The sequence below is a fragment of the Rhinatrema bivittatum genome, chromosome 8, assembly GCF_901001135.1.
Source record: "Rhinatrema bivittatum chromosome 8, aRhiBiv1.1, whole genome shotgun sequence".
NCBI lineage: Eukaryota > Metazoa > Chordata > Amphibia > Gymnophiona > Rhinatrematidae > Rhinatrema > Rhinatrema bivittatum.
Window position 1 is genome coordinate 93,880,699 of NC_042622.1, and position 16,582 is coordinate 93,897,280.

Sequence of the window (16,582 nt, forward strand, 5' to 3'; positions counted from 1 at the left end):
CGGATGCGAACATCTCCAAAATTTTTCGATGAGAACGGGATGAAAATATTATAATTTATATAATTAAATAATTAGATCTAAAGGGTCGGGTGGGTTTGGGGGTTTTTTTCTGCGTGCCCTTCCCCCCCCCCAAAATGATAAGAAAACCCCACAAAAATTTCGTGGGGTTTTCCTATCATTTTCAGGGACCCCCGATACATGACGGATTAGAAAATATCATATGATATTTTCAACCATCAAAAAAACGATGCACATCCCTAATTTCTTATATTTTTGTATTTTGCTCTTTCTTCAGTATTCCACCGTTCAGAGACTTTAGTTTCTCAGGCTTTCTATTTTGGTTTTATCTGCATGTTTCTGTTTCTAATTTGTGGTCTCTTATTTCTATATTAGGTAAAGATCGATCTCAGTTTTGCCTGTGTGTGTGACTGAAGTGCAGTATTTCTGCTAGCATGTAATTTCTCTGTAGTAGTATTATTTATTTATTTATTTATTTGAGTTTTTTTCTATACCGGCATTCACGGATTTCGTATCATGTCAGTTTACATAAAACAAGGGGTGATCAATAAATTATAAACGTACATAACTATAACATGAGAGTATACATTTGCAAAATATAACAAATTATAACAAGTGCGCAGAAAAAAGCAGTTACAATAAAACAAGGATGGTTCTAACTGGGAGTTGAAGAAGAGGATGATAGAAGTTTAACAAGAAGTTTAACAAGAAGTATTCCAGCTTGTTCTGTTATTAACAAGAAGTAGTCCAGCTTGTTCTGTTATTAACAAGAAGTATTATTAACAAGAAGTATTCCCTGTCACATGGTAGGAGCACTGGATGGTCGGCGCCATCTTGTGCTCCTACCATGTGACAGGGGCTGACCAATGGCACCGGTAGCCCCTGTCACATAGTAAGGGCAAAGGCTATCGGCGCCATTTTGAATACTGGCAGCCGACGGTCCGAGTGCAGGAGGTTGCTCCCGGACCCCCGCTGGACTTTTGGCAAGTCTTGTGGGGGTCAGGAGGGTCCCCCAAGACTTTCCAAAAGCCCCTGGTGGTCCAGCGGGGGTCCGGGAGCGATCTCCTGCACTCGGGCCATTGGCTACCAGTAATCAAAATGGCGCCAATAGCCCTTGCCCTTACTATGTCACAGGGACTACCGGTGCCATTGGTCAGCCCCTGTCACATGGTAGGAGCACAAGATGGCGCAGGCCATCCAGTGCTCCTACCATGTGACAGGGTCCGGCCAATGGCACGGATACCCTGTCATATGGTAAGGGCAAAGGGCCATCGGCGCCATTTTGATTAGTGGCAGCCGACGGCCCGGGAGTGGGACCCCCACTGGACCACCAGGTACCTGTAAAAAGTTTTTGGGGGGGTCGGGTGGGTAGGGGAAGATAAGGTATTAGTTTTAAAGGGTCGGGGTGGGTTTTTTGTTTATCGGCTCGGGCGCAGCCGATAAACAAAACCGCGATCGGGCCCGAAAAAAAACAAACACATGTGAATCCGAACCGGAATCTGAACCGATTCCGGTTCTGATTCACATCTCTAGTTGTAATGTGAATTGCCCTAGCTCGGCACTGCACCTGTTCTGATGATTAATTATATTTTATTGTATTTATGAAGATTTCTGGTTTTCTGCAAAAATGGTTCATGAAAGAATACATTAATTTTTGTTTTATTACATGTTTGGACCTGATTGTTTTCTATACTTGTGCATTTATAAACTGCAATAAATGATCGGCGGCGCAGCCTTGTCTCACGCCGCCGAATGTAACCCGGGGAAAAGGCGCACAGCGGCGGACGTGTTTCTGGGTGGAGGGGGTGGGATTGAGCATGGGAAGCTGAAGGGCACAGCGATTTGAATCGCTGAGTCCCAATTGGTCGGGTTCCCTCAGCCTGCCGATGACGTGGTGTTCCCAGGCAAACGGTCCCGGCAGGCTGAGGAGAAGGCTGTGTCGGCTCGTCGTCCCTCCCACCCACCCTTTATAAATGCAAGTTTGTGCGAAGTGTGGGGGGGATACAGGGAAAAGTTGTCGCAGTTGGGGGTGGAAAACCCGAGCCCAAACTGTGTTTGTTTATAAGGCATTGTTAAAAGGACATTGGGGGTGGGGAGTCCCATGTAGCTGGGGGGGGGGGCTGCTACACGGGGCGGCCAATGAGCAAGGAGCTAAGCTCAAGGCCGGAGCTTACTCTCGCTGGGATGAGGCGGGGTAAGCAAGGGGGGAGGAAATTATTCCTTATGCCTTACCGCTGGGACGTGGTGGTTGAGGTGGATAAGGATGAAGATATGGATCTAGGGGGGGGGGGGGGAATGTGTGTATATAGGTATTGTACGGGCTCGGGTTGGTTAATTAATTAATTAATAAACTGCGGCCTTTTTATAACGCCAAAAGTTGTTGTTGTGTTTGTTGGTGATGGGGGAGAGGAGTCAAGCGCAGATCTTGACTCCCTGAGTTAATATAAAATAAATTCTGCTAACTAAAGAATGGAGGAGTTGCCTAGTGGTTAGAGCAGTGGGCTACAAACCAGGTGACCAGCGTTTGAGCCCCACTGTTGCTCCTTGTGACCTTGGGGTAAGTCACTTTACCCTCCATTGCCTCAGGTACAAACTTAGACTATAAGCCCTCTGGGGATAGGGAAATACCTACAGTACCTAAATGTAATCCACTTTGAAGTGCTGTAGAAATAAAATAAATAAGGAATTTTTAATGCTGTAAGTGCTTGAAATAATTGAGGTAAAATGTTTTAAAGTTTCATGCATGATGCATGCTGTTGCAAACTACTTAGAAAGCCATTGTAGGGTACAGTATATGGCATTATTTATCAATAAGGAAACGACTAGTAGACCTCAGACCTACATGCCTACAGCCCACCCATGTTAACCTTGTACCCACCCAAAAAATCAATTCTGGCTATGCCACTGAGGTAGACAGGAAGGGGGGGAGGGGGGAACGGGTAGAAGAGGGAGGTTGCAGGGAAGGGCTGTAAAGACAGCCCTCTTGAATAAAGGCAGGAGTGAAGGAAAAGATTTCCTTTTGTGCCCTGACTTTTAAAAGCATATGTTACCTTTGCATGCTGCATCCATGGGACAGTGTTGCCAACCTCGCTTATTTCCAGCGAGTTTGGGCTTTTTTTTCTAGACATTCGCTTTTTTATTTTTCAATTCGCGGGTTGCTTCTTATTGGGTGGTTTGTTTTTCTGCCAGTTGTGTTTTTTTGGGCTTGGTGGGCGGGACTTGTACCCTGCTGTTGCTGTAATTGGCTGCTGCTGCCCATGAGGCCTGTCCAGAGCAGGCCCACCCAAAAATATTGCAGCAGCATAGCCAGCCAGAGTTGCAAAGCTCACAGGAACATGTGGGCAGACCCGGCATGGCAAGCAGCAGCGTCAGGGGACCAAGGAAGCTTTTATGCAACTCAGAAGTCCTGAATGCTGAAGGGAATGTAGCACTCAGCTGGCTACAGCCAAATAGAAGAGGTATCAGGAGGGGAGGAATGAATGTGCTGGGAGGGGAGAATGAGTGTGAGGGGATCAGAAATGTGCTTGGAGGGGGTGGGGTGGGGTGGGGGAATGAGTGTGAGGGGGCCAGAAATGTGCTTGGAGGGGATGGGGCGGGGGGAATGAGTGTGAGGGGGGCCAGAAATGTGCTTGGAGAGGATAGGGTGGGGGGAATGAGTGTGAGGGGGCCAGAAATGTGCTTGGAGAGGATAGGCTGGGGGGAATGAGTGTGAGGGGGCCAGAGATGTGCTTGGAGGGGGTGGGGGAATGAGTGTGAGGGGGCCAGAAATGTGCTTGGAGGGGGTGGGGAGGAGGGAATGAGTGTGAGGGGACCAGAGACATGCTTGGAGGGGGTGGGGAGTGGGGAATGAGTGTGAGGGACCAGAGATATTCTTGGAGGGGGTGGGGAGGGGGGAATGAGTGTGAGGAGGGCCAGAGATATTCTTGGAGGGGATAGGGAGGGGGGAATGAGTGTGAGGGGCTGATGTTTTTTTATTTGTTCTACACCACTTTTGATTTCATCTGATTATGGTTTTTTTTTTAATTTCTTCTCCCTGCAGCAGATCACCTTTATAAGAAAGCCTGTCCATACCTGCTGTTTCTGTCATTGGCTGCTACTCTACTAAATGGTTTTGATCTACTATAGCTAAAGTAAGGAACTCTGCTAAGTACGGTAAAATGTACTGCAAAGCGTGGGAAGAGGAATGTGAACTAAAAGCATGGATTTAGCCTATTGTCAGCAATGAGAGTAAAGCTATGTACAAATTTTGTAAATGCGAAATTCGTGAGCATCATGCAGACCTCCTGCAACATGCTAAAATGGAGAAGCATGCAAAAAATTCAGCTCCTTTGTCGTCTATGCGACTCACAGACATTGATGTTACTGCAGTAAAACAAAACATTACTGTGCAACAGCAGGAACTGAAGTACGCTTGTTTTATAGCCTGTCACTGTGCAGAATCTACTGTTGATCACCTATGCGAGTTAACAGCTGTGATGCATAACAAATATATTAGGCTTCACAGAACTAAGTGTACGGCCTTAATTTGCAATGTGATTGCGCCCTGTTTACTTGAAGAACTAGTAGATGACATCAACAGCATTATTTATTGATTATGAAAGCTCAGACATAAGTTCGACAAAGCAACTTTGTGTCGTTGTGAGATACTTCAGCACAGCTTTAAACAGAATTGTTTCTACATTCCTTGGTTTAATTGATTTGCGAGTGAAACAACTGATATAACCTCGTCTGGGCTGGAGTTTCTAAAAAAAACTGAACATTGATTTCAGCAAGTTTATTGGAATAGGTACTGATGGATGCAACGTCATGACTGGCAAACACAACTCAGTGTACACCAACCCGAAACAAGTAAATACAGATTTACAGCTGGTTAAGTACATGTGCCACTCACTTCAGCGGTGTACAAGCAAAGCTATAGAACAACTTCCTCGGCATTTAGAGTTTTTAGTTGGGCAATCATATTCTTGGTTTTCTCACAGTGCCCAGTGACAGAAAAATTATGCAGTAGTCTTGTACAGGACAATAAATGATGGCCAGGACCCTCTTAGACTTGTTCAGCCGTCAAACACCAGATGGTTGTCCATGTATAATTGCTGTGAACGTGTTCTGTCTCAGTGGGATAAATTAAAACTTCACTTTAACTTGTGCAAATTCAAGAAGAGTTGTTGCGATGCTGAAATTTTGTCAAGCATGTACAATGCTCTTGTCAATAAGTTATACCTGCATTTTTTGACACCAATATGTTGTGCTCGGCTTGTGAACCCTTGGACCGACGGGAGGATGGTATACCTTAGGAGAAGATCCGTAGGTTCTCCCGTCGGGTGGCGAGGCTGAGCAGGAGACGTGACCAGCGGACCCTCGGCACTGGAGATTGAGGTGACTGTGGAGGTAGATGCAGAGACGAGAGGAGAGGAGCTGTGTCTTCACCACTGGAAGTCTGTGGTCCCCCCAGGAGGAGCCTATAGGGACCCAGACCGCTGGGACTTAGGTGAACATTTGAGAGGTCAAGGAACTCGGTGCAAGGGCTGACTGGAGCTTCACCCCTGGAGGCCCACGGTCCCCCCGGGAGGAGCCCGTAGGGAACCGGGCCGCTGGGACTTAGGCGGGCCCTTGAAGACGGCGGACAAGAAGGAGTCCAAGGTCAAGTGCCAGAGGGAGTCGCTTACCAGTCCGAGGTCACACACCGAGGGATCACCACTTGCCAGTCTGAAGTCACACACCAGAGAATCACCGCTAGCCGATCCGAAGTCAATATCAGGAATCACCGCTAGCCGATCCGAAGTCAGGAACCAGGAACACCAAGACAAGACAGGAATGGATCCAAAGCACAGGAAGACTCACCGAAGCAAGCAGACCTGACGAACGAAGGATGTTGCCAAGTCAAGGAATGAGCAGAGGAAGCTGGCTTTTATACTTACCCTGCTCTGGCTGATAGGGAACAGCTGCAGCTGGTTAACGGGATCAGGTCCCTTTAAATCAGCCAAGGAGGCGCGGCCTCACACCTAAAGATGGTGGCGGCCATCTTGGATTTCCTCTGCGGAGGAAAACGCTGGACGCCATGAGGGGGGACCAGGAACGGCTCCCCCTGCGGCGAGCAGCACGGGGATCCGTGCCGGAGCGATGGGCCTCAAATCGGGACCTTCCCCCAGAATTCCCGTGGCGGTTCGCCGTCGCGGGCATGGTAGGGGGACCGTGGTCATGACCTACCACGGCCGCTGAACACAACACAATATTGCAGCAGTTTAACAGAATTTACAAACTATTGCAACTGGAATCTGGTAATCACTTTGTGATGCAAGACAACCTGCTGTCATTTTTTTGCTCGATATTGTTGTGATTCATGATCCCTGCATTTATACCATCATCTGATGAGGATCTTATTGCTTTGAATCTTTCTGATGCATCTATCTTCCTGCTTATATTGGCAGTTGATTTTGAAGCAGTTTTCTCATCTCTTACTTCAAGAGCTGAAATTTGATCAAACAAAGTGTCGGATGTAAAGAATCGTTACATGGGGTTCCTGATTGGGACCTCAAAGCAAATAAAGAACAGACTCCCAAAGAACCTAAAGCTGTGGCGATCGCTGATATCTTTCAGCCCTTCTGTAATACTATCTCAAATAAAGCAGCCACCTTATGCTCTGGAATTTATCAAGTTATTCAAAGGTGATGTAGGGATGCTAGACCTTTAGTATAAATCACTCAGGGCCTTATTTTCCAAACATATCGCACATGGTAAGGGACGTTTCGCACACGAAATGTCCCTTTTTGCATGCGATAACAAAATGGGGGCGGAGTTGGCCCCGGAAGAGGAGAAGTTGGGGCGTCACTGGGGCCGACTCCACGACGACGGCGCACACAGCGAAAAGGTAAGTGCCTTTTCGCTGCCTATTTCGCTCCCAATAGCTACACCTCCTATAGTGGCGCTATTGGGTGCGAAACCGGCAGCGATCGCACCGCGACGGTGCGATCGCTGCCTGCTAGCGCAGGCCCATCCCCCATTTCGGCCCCCCGCCCCTCATCTTCTAAAGTATCGCAGGCCCTCAGTTTGGTGCAGTGGAAGATGGCTGATGACACAAATCCGGAAGCTCTTTGGATTGAAGTTTACAACTATAGAGATGCTAGTGATGAATGTGCGTACAGGAATTTAGCATTATTTGCTCTTTTGTTTTTAGCACTGCCTCTGAGTAATGCAGATGTAGAGAGAGTCTTCTCTCAAGTAAATGTAATTAAGTCCAAGTCAAGCAACCATATGGCTAATACAACTCTTTCGGCAATATTGCAAGTGCGTTATGGAATGAGACGCCGTGGTATTTGCTGTACCAAATTCTTGCCAGCCAGTAATATGTTGAAGTGATTCAAAGAAAACATGTATCGTGACAATGCTGGAAATTATATGACAATTATAAACTCATGGTTATGGAATAGCCATATAAATTAGGAAACAATTAAAAAATCAGTTATATGTAATTTTTTGTGACTAAATTGATGTCACCACAAGTGAACTGATACCCGTGATGCTTTTCTAATCATTGGTCTTTTTTGAAAATATTACACATAAGTGATTTTTTTATCACCCTAATTTATTTGTTGTCATTGATTGTCTGACCTTTTTTTGGTTAACTGTGAGAGCTATAACAATTTCTTACAATAAAGTCAGCTGTTTTGTGTGGATTACAAAGCTCCAATATGAGGAAAGACTAAAGAGGTTAGGACTTTTCAGCTTGGAGAAGAGATGACTGAGGGGGGATATGATAGAGATGTTAAAATCATGAGAGGTCTAGAACGGGTAGATGTGAATCAGATATTTACTCTTTCGGATGATAGAAAGACTAGGGGGCACTCCATGAAGTTAGCATGTGGCACATTTAAAACTAGGGATGGGAATCGTTTTTCAACGATTTAGATTATCGTCCTGATAAGTTTTAAATCATCAGGAATCTTCATTAGAGTGCGATACAATAGAAATTCCCCCGATTTATCGTGAAAAATCGTTTTCTTGGTTAGTGCGCACTAACGGGAGTTAGTGCGCACTAACTTGCTGTTCGTGCAAGTTAGCAAGTTAGTGCGCACTATCCATTGTTAGTGCGTACTAACAGAAAATGATACAATTTGACACTTTTCAGGTCAGTTAAGGTCAGTTTAGGAATGAATATGTATTCCTATTGGCTGCCCTCTTATTTATTGATGTTACCAAGGTTCCCACTGACTTGATGGTTTAATATATGGGGGATGGGAAATGGAAACGGTTGGTAACTTGAGAAAAAAACTAATGTGATCAGTCAATGTGACTAGAACTTGTGCCCTATCCCTGATACCGGGAGTGTTGTGATTTTCCTGTATGCAGTGCCCTATCCCTGATACTGGAAGTGTTGTGATCTTCCTCCACGCAGTGCCCTATCCCGGTTACCGGAGGTGTTGTGATCTTCCTGCACGCAGTGCCCTATCCCTAATACCGGGAGTGTTGTGATCTTCCTCTCTGCACTGCCCTGTGCAAGATCTCGAGAGCTGTGATCTTTTACCTTGCAGTGCCCTATCCCTGATACCGGGAGTGTTGTGATCCTCCTGCACACAGTGCCCTATCCCTGATACCGGAGTGTTGTGATCTTCCTGCACGCAGTGCCCTATCCCTGATACCGGGAGTGTTGTGATCTTCCTGCACGCAGTGCCCTATCCCTGATACCGGTAGTGTTGCCCTATCCCTGATATCGGGAGTGTTGTGATTTTCCTGCATGCAGTGCCCTATCCCTGATACTGGAAGTGTTGTGATCTTCCTCCATGCAGTGCCCTATCCCGGTTACCGGGGGTGTTGTGATCTTCCTGCACGCAGTGCCCTACCCCTAATACCGGGAGTGTTGTGATCTTCCTCTCTGCACTGCCCTGTGCAAGATCTCGAGAGCTGTGATCTTTTACCTTGCAGTGCCCTATCCCTGATACCGGGAGTGTTGTGATCCTCCTGCACACAGTGCCCTATCCCTGATACCGGGAGTGTTGTGATCTTCCTGCACGCAGTGCCCTATCCCTGATACCGGGAGTGTTGTGATCTTCCTGCACGCAGTGCCCTATCCCTGATACCGGTAGTGTTGCCCTATCCCTGATATCGGGAGTGTTGTGATTTTCCTGCATGCAGTGCCCTATCCCTGATACTGGAAGTGTTGTGATCTTCCTCCATGCAGTGCCCTATCCCGGTTACCGGGGGTGTTGTGATCTTCCTGCACGCAGTGCCCTACCCCTAATACCGGGAGTGTTGTGATCTTCCTCTCTGCACTGCCCTGTGCAAGATCTCAAGAGCTGTGATCTTTTACCTTGCAGTGCCCTATCCCTGATACCGGGAATGTTGTGATCCTCCTGCACACAGTGCCCTATCCCTGATACCGGGAGTGTTGTGATCTTCCTGCATGCAGTGCCCTATCCCTGATACCGGGAGTGTTGTGATCTTCCTCCACGCAGTGCCCTATCCCTGATACCGGTGGTGTTGTGATCTTCCTGCACACAGTGCCCTATCCCTGATACTGGGATGTGTGCAGGAAGATCACAACACCCCCGGTAACCGGGATAGGGCACTGCGTGCAGGAAGATCACAACACCCCCAGTATCAGGGATAGGGCATTATGTGCAGGAATATCACAACACTCCCGGTATCAGGGATAGGGCACTGCATGCAGGAAGATCACAACACTCCCGGTATCAGGGATAGGGCACTGCGTGCAGGAAGATCACAACACTCCCGGTATCAGGGATAGGGCACTGCGTGCAGGAGGATCACAACACTCCCGGTATCAGGGATAGGGCACTGCAAGGTAGAAGATCACAGCTCTCGAGATCTTGCACAGGGCAGTGCAGAGAGGAAGATCACAACACTCCCGGTATTAGGGATAGGGCACTGCGTGCAGGAAGATCACAACACCCCCGGTAACCGGGATAGGGCACTGCGTGGAGGAAGATCACAACACTTCCAGTCTGTCCTGCTCTCTTGGTTCTCTCAGTCCAGTTCACACATACCTACAGTCAGTCTCACACTTACCTGCACACTATCTTGATTCCACCCTTACCTGCACTCAGTTCCAGTGTTCAGACCATGTTTACCTGCACTCATATCCACGCGTACCCCCATGCTGTTCCAGTGTATCATGAAGCTCACCCTTACCCTCAGGCAGGCAAGCAAAAGATGTGTGGCTGGCTGGCTCACGACAAAGTGACAATAAACATTTACTACTCCAAGATGGATCAGGCAGAGAAAGGAGCAACTATTGCTCTGCATAAGATGGAGGAGGAAGCTACATACCCGAATGGAATCTGAGACAATATATGGCATTAAGCCGGAAGTGCCAGGTTCACTACTGCTGCATGAAAACAGGTGCCCGCTATCTCGTTTTCAGTTTACTAGGGTGCTTTGGCTGGCACTGGATGCAGCAGGAATATATGGAGTCAACTACACCTCATATAACATTCAGAATTGATACAGCTACTACAGCTGCCTCTGTGGGACTAGCAAAAGAAGCCATTATGGCAATGGTAAGATGGCATTCAGAAAGGTAACAGGTTTACCTCAGGCTTGATGAATACTTTGCAAATTAACCCTACATAACCACACCTTCTCTTCATTTCAAGTCACCAATTACATCACATCTGGATCATTGGACATTCTTTTGCCTGCTGGGCCCATAAGTGAGCAAAATAAAGAACTTCTGGGAGCACCTGGCTCTAGCAGGTCATACGTGGGCCACGCAAAAGCAACGTGAATTTTAAGAAGCCATGAAGTACACGCGTACATACCTGTGCACACATCAAGAACAAGGCAGTGGAAAAGGGGTGGGGCATGAGCGTTCCTGATCAGGGACAAGAGTTACGTACATAATTCCAAATTTTAGAAAAGCTGACCATGGTGCGTGTTGGTGTGTTATCTGTGTAACTTTATTGCTAGTACCGATAAGGAGCAAATCTTGAGATTTCAAGTTTTAGGGATTTTCGAGACTGCTGAGCTACCATATGTGTGTGTATATATATATATATATATATATATATATATATATATATATATATATATATATATATATATATATAATTTATTTATTTAACAGTTTTATATACCGAAGTTCTAGTAACAAAGTTACTAATCAATTTGGTTTACATTATAACAATAAAATTGACAGTATATAGAATAATGTCTTACAGAGAACAGGGAAGATTGAACTTGGAAATAAATAAAATAACTTAATGAAAGCAATAAATAACTTCAACGGAGCAAGGAGAGTACAATTTGAATGCAATATAAAATAGGAGAATATATTTTCGGAATTGACTGTGTCGGGCCTGAGGTCGATTGTTGAAAGTTCCGAATAGTTATTGGGATTAGGAGAATGCTTGATTAAACAACCATGTCTTGAGTCTCTTTTTAAAGGTGGGTGTCGATTGTTCCAATCTCAGGTCAGGAGGGAGAGAGTTCCAGAGTTTAGGTCCGGCGGTGGAAAGCGCTCTTTTACTAAGTGAAGTTTTAAGTGGATGGGCCTTTAGCGTGCCTCTCTGTGCTAGCCTCGTTGGACGGGAAGAGGTGTGAAGTTGTAAAGGGATGGTGAGTTCAAGTGGAGAAGAGTTTTTGATGACTTTGTGGATTATTGTTAAGGTTTTATAGAAGATTCTCTGATTGATGGGGAGCCAATGAAGGTTCTTTAAGATGGGTGTAATATGTTCCCTTTTGTTGGATTTGGTTAGAATCCTCGCAGTGGCATTTTGTAATAATTGAAGAGGTTTCAAAGTGTTAGCGGGTAGACCAAGCAGTAAAGAGTTACAATAATCTATTTTCGAGAATATTATTGTTTGCAGAACATATCTGAAGTCTTGGAAATATAAGAGGGGTCTTAGTCTCTTTAATAGTTGAAGTTTAAAGAAGCAATCCTTTATGATGTTATTGATGAAAGTTTTGTAGTTCAGCAGATTGTCCATGGTGACCCCAAGATTTCTGACCTGGGTGGAGAAAACTGGAGGAGATAAGGAGTGTGTGTTAAGTGAGGAATGGTTGCCATCTGGAGTGATGAGCAGAAACTCTGTCTTATTGGAATTGAGTATCAAATTAAGCTTTGTTAGGAGATTGTTGATGGATAGTAGACAGGAATTCCAGAATTGTAAGGTGTTTTGTAATGAATCTTTAATTGGGATAAGGATTTGGACGTCATCTGCATAAATAAAGTGTGTAAGATTAAGATTGGAAAGGAGCTGACATAGGGGGAGAAGATAAATGTTGAATAATGTAGGAGATAAAGATGAACCTTGTGGGACTCCCATGGTGGATTTGAAAGGTGATGATTCTTTACTATTGATTTTGACTTTGTAGAATCTATTCTGGAGGAAAGAAGAAAACCATTTGAGTGCGGTGTTTTTTATGCCAATCTCTGATAGACGATCTAAGAGGATATCATGGTTCACTGTATCGAAGGCTGAAGATAAGTCGAGAAGAATGAGGAGGCAGGAATGTTTTTTCTCTAGGTTCAAGAGAATATTGTCTGATAGAGATAGAAGGAGGGATTCAGTGCTTCTAGATTTACGGAAACCAAGTTGAGATGATGAAAGGAGGTTGTTGTTTTCCAGGTATTCGGAAAGTTGTTTATTGACTCATTTTTCCATGATTTTAGAGATAATTGGAAGATTAGCTATAGGGCGGAAGTTGGCTGGGTTATCTGGAGAGAGATTTGGTTTTTTTAGCAAAGGTTTCAGAATGGCGAGTTTGAGTGGGGTAGGAACAAGGCCTTGTAGTAAGGAGGTATTGATGATCTGTGATATAGGGTAAGAGATGTCTTTGGCAATTGAGATAAGGAGATTAGCTGGAATTACATCTAGTGGGTGGGAAGAAGGTTTGAGTCTTTTTAGAACATTTTCAATTTCCAACGAGGAGACTGGTTCGAGGATCTCCAGGCTTGCGGTGATTTGTGGAGGGGAGGAGAGTAGATGAGGTGGGGAAGAGGCTTTCTTTATCTTGAGAGGGTCCAGGAGGTTAGGAATTTTGTTCTTGAAATAGGTGGTGAGTTCTGCGGCTTTACTTGCTGCTTTGTCGTCTGGAAATGCGAAAGTGGGTTGTTTGGTGAGGGATGTCACTAAAGCGAAGAGGGCTTTAGGATCGAATATAAAGTTATGAATTTTTTGAGCGTAGAAGTCCTTTTTTGTTCGAAGAAGGGAGATCCTGTATTGATGCATTAGAGTTTTATAGGCTATGAGGTTTGTAGTTGAAGGATTCCTGCGCCAGATCTTTTCTCTGTACCTAAGCTGACGTTTAAAAGATTTGAGATTTGGAGTATACCAAGGTTTTTTTGGATCTTTGTTGCTTTGAATATTTTTGGTGATTAGTGGGCAAGTAAGGTCTGCAACTTTGTTAGTAATTTTAGACCAGGAGGCCAAAGCTGAGTTAGCGTCTGTGAGATCTAGAATATTTAACTCCTGAGTGAGATGAAAAATGAGGGTATCTGGCTTACAGAGTTTTCTGAAATGGATTGTGGTTTTTTGGGGGGCAGTGGGAATTGAGTGGTGGTTTAGTAAAGATAAGTTGATTAACTTGTGGTCAGACCAAGGAATTGAAAGGCAGGTAATATTGGAGTTGAGGGAGAAATTTTGATTTATGAAAATTAGATCCAGGGTGTGACCAGCTTTGTGTGTGGGTTCGTTTATGAGGTGTTTGAAACCCATGGAATTGAGGGAGCTGAGGAAGGCTTCACAGTTTGATGAGCACGGTGTAGTATCAACATGGATGTTGAAATCTCCCATTAATATAGCAGGTGAGTCGGAGTCTATGTGTTTAGCGATGCATTCTATTAAGGGCGAAGGATCTGAGTCTAAACATCCAGGAGGGGAGTAGGTGAGGCCGATTTGCAAATGTGAGGATTTAAAGACAGCGAATTCGAAATTTTGAGAAGAACTGGATGTTTGAAGCGATAGTCTAAATTTTTTTTTGGCTGCAAGTAGAAGACCACCACCTCTTTTTTTTTTCACTCTAGGGATAGAGAAAATATCGTAGGATTGAATTGGAAGTTGGTTGAGAAGGGCTGTGTCTTCTGGTTTCAACCAAGTTTCTGTGATGGCAAATAAATCAGGTTGTTCTTCTGTAAGATAGTCATCTAAGAGATGAGTTTTTTTGGAGAGGGATTGAGCATTTAGAAGAGAAATTGTGAAAAGAGAGAAGCCCAGGAATTGATTAATGGGAGAGAGCATGATTGGGATAAGCCTGTGGTGTTGTTGGGATGAGGGAGAATCAAATTGTTTCTTTCTTGGATTTCTCTTGATGTTACAGATAATTGGAATAGTAGAGGAGAGCATGATAGCTCTCTGTCGGAAAGGAGACAACAGAGATTAAAATTGTACCTGAGTTTGTTGAACGTCGGTTTTGGCTTGTTTTGAAGAAGATGGAGTTTTAAATTGTAAACCTTTCTTTTCTTTTGATTTTGATTCTTCTTGGACTCAGTGGCTGCACGAAGGGGCGCACAAAGGGGCCAGCCCCTTTGTCGCGCTCCTTCGGCGCGCGGCGCCTGAGAGGGTAGAGAAGTTTAAAAGTCCCTCTGTGGCCTGATAGGCTGATTCGAACTAGTGGGCGGGACTTAGTGCCGTGAGTCCGGAGAGCTGGCTGCAGGATCGATCAGGCTCGCCAGGGGGAAGGGAATTCAAAGGCCTTAACCCGACGGGTCTGGGCGCCGATCGCGCAGGCCTCCCTTCTCTGCTCTGTCAAGATGGAAGCAGCAGCTGGGAGCTGATAGTGGCAGTCTGTTGCGGCGCCGTAGAGGGTAGAGAAGTTTAAAAGTCCCTCTGTGGCCTGATAGGCTGATTCGAACTAGTGGGCGGGACTTAGTGCCGTGAGTCCGGAGAGCTGGCTGCAGGATCGGCGATCAGGCTCGCCGGGGGGAAGGGAATTCAAAGGCCTTACCCCGACGGGTCTGGGCGCCGATCGCGCAGGCCTCCCTTCTCTGCTCTGTCAAGATGGAAGCGGCAGCTGGGAGCTGATAGTGGCAGTCTGTCGCGGCGCCGGAGAGGGTAGAGAAGTTTAAAAGTCCCTCTGTGGCCTGATAGGCTGATTCGAACTAGTGGGCGGGACTTAGTGCCGTGAGTCCGGAGAGCTGGCTGCAGGATCGGCGATCAGGCTCGCCGGGGGGAAGGGAATTCAAAGGCCTTACCCCGACGGGTCTGGGCGCCAATCGCGCAGGCCTCCCTTCTCTGCTCTGTCAAGATGGAAGTGGCAGCTGGGAGCTGATAGTGGCAGTCTGTCTCATATATATATGAGAAAGAAAGAAAGAGAGATCATATGACACTATATATATCACTATATATATCACCACTGTAAGATGGGCACTTTCAGCTCAGGGTGGATTTGAATCATAACCTTATCCAAACCTTTTTTAAAACCAGTTACACTAACTGCCATAATCACATCCTCTGGCAATGAATTCCAGAGCTTAATTATGCATTGAGTTAAAAAGAATTTTCTCCAATTTGTTTTAAATGAGCTACTTACCAGCGCGCACATGTTATAAAATCAGCGCATCCATGTGTGCGCGCTGGGAACCACGCGCACATGGACGCACATGCATATGCTATAAAATCTACCCCTAAGTGCATATGTTTCAGTACAAGCATATATTTCCAATGCAAGAAAATGCATACTTTCTCTACCCATTTTATAAACATACACATGTATTTTTTACTCGTGAAATAATTGTGACATTGCACAAATAAACACACTAGAGTTAAATGCAAAAACTGGTATTTTTTTAAAGTATACATGAGTACTTGGAATCACCAGTTTACTATTTCACCCAGTTTACTATTTCACCCAGTTCTCCTCAAATTCATCTAGACCCTCTAGCACTGCACCCTGAATCTCCACCAGTTCTCCCAGACCACCTACCCAAAACCTGCAAACAACAGACAAGTCCGATTTCACTTGGGTAAGTCAATTAGCAGCTATAAAATTATACGAACAAGTTCGGTAAGGTATACATGTATATCTCTTACAAAATAGCATCTACCGCGTGTTTCTTCTGAACCCTTCCCTGGAACACCCTAGATCTTTTTTTCCCCAGTAGAATGTGTGCATGGAACCGAAATGCACGCATGCTTTCAACATTTATACAATAGCTTATACATACTTATATGCATCTTAAGCACAGGTATGCTATTTTTACACATAGAACTCCGTTGAAAATTCACTCCTTAGAGAATCTTGCAACATACTGTTTGACCAGAGGTGCCTAAACGTTTGCACACAACTGTATTTGAGTAACAGGTTTGTTCGCAAACATCAGAGGTTGTTCATCCTTCCCCTTTCATCCTGCCCTGTCTTCCCAGAGCTCTTCTGTTCAGACTGTGTGAGACAAGGATCACAGGGACCTTTCCAAACAGTCCTGAGAGCTGCTGTGGCAGGTGATGGAGCAAGGAGCAAGGTTATTCTTTGCACTCAGCTCTGCTACGACCCCTCTTTGCTGAGCATTCCCAGCATATTGCAAAACTCAATTTCATAGTAACCTCCGTTCCCCACAGCGCAGGCAATATTTTTTTGATTTGATTTCCAGTTCCGCAGCAGCGCTTCTGTG